The sequence below is a fragment of the Corvus kubaryi genome, unplaced genomic scaffold (assembly GCF_017639235.1).
Source record: "Corvus kubaryi isolate FWS band 111438036 unplaced genomic scaffold, C.kubaryi_AGA036_p1.0 78, whole genome shotgun sequence".
Classification (NCBI taxonomy): Eukaryota; Metazoa; Chordata; class Aves; order Passeriformes; family Corvidae; genus Corvus; species Corvus kubaryi.
The window spans coordinates 7756282-7756754 of NW_024582065.1; the positions used below are offsets into that span (position 1 = coordinate 7756282).

At 78.4% G+C, this 473-nt stretch overlaps 1 protein-coding gene across 2 annotated transcripts in view; it reads left to right on the plus strand.

Moving 5' to 3' along the window:
* Window positions 1–111: 111 nt before the first annotated feature.
* The window catches only part of PPP1R26 (protein phosphatase 1 regulatory subunit 26), an 11343-nt gene continuing 10981 nt past the window's right edge, over window positions 112–473 (plus strand). For both annotated transcript variants that reach the window (XM_042052378.1, XM_042052377.1), the window contains exon 1: window positions 112–417. The gene's annotated coding sequence lies outside the window, so the exon portion shown is untranslated. The remainder of the gene's footprint in view (window positions 418–473) is intronic.

A 473-nucleotide genomic window follows, 5' to 3' on the forward strand; every position in this document is an offset into this window, starting at 1 on the left:
CAAGAGTCGAGTACAATCTTGTTCTTTCCGCTGCTGTTTTCCCAGTCCGCGCCGGCACCGCGGTTTGGAGCCCGGCCCTGGCCGCGGGGCTGCGGCAGGAAGCCGCAGTGCCCCTTCCCCCGGCGGCCCTTCCGTTACGATCGTTACCGGGCTCCCGCCGCCCGCCCTCCGCTCCGCGCCGGCTTCTCGGGAGCAGCGGCCGCCGCTGCCTTTGTGCCCCGGCCCGGTGCGCTCCCTCCCCGCCTCCCCGCCGGAGCCCTGCGGCGCATGCCTCCCGCTCCCCGGGGGCAGGGAAGGAAGCGCCGCCCGCCCCTGCACCAGAGCGGCGGGCAGCGGCGGAGCGGAGCCCGGCGGAGCTGACAGCCCGGCCCGGGCGCCGCCGACCCCCGTCCCCCCCTGTCGGCCTCCTCTCGGCAGGTGAGCGCCGGGCGGCGGGCGGGGGGCGCGGCCGGGGCATGCGCCGCAGGGCTCCG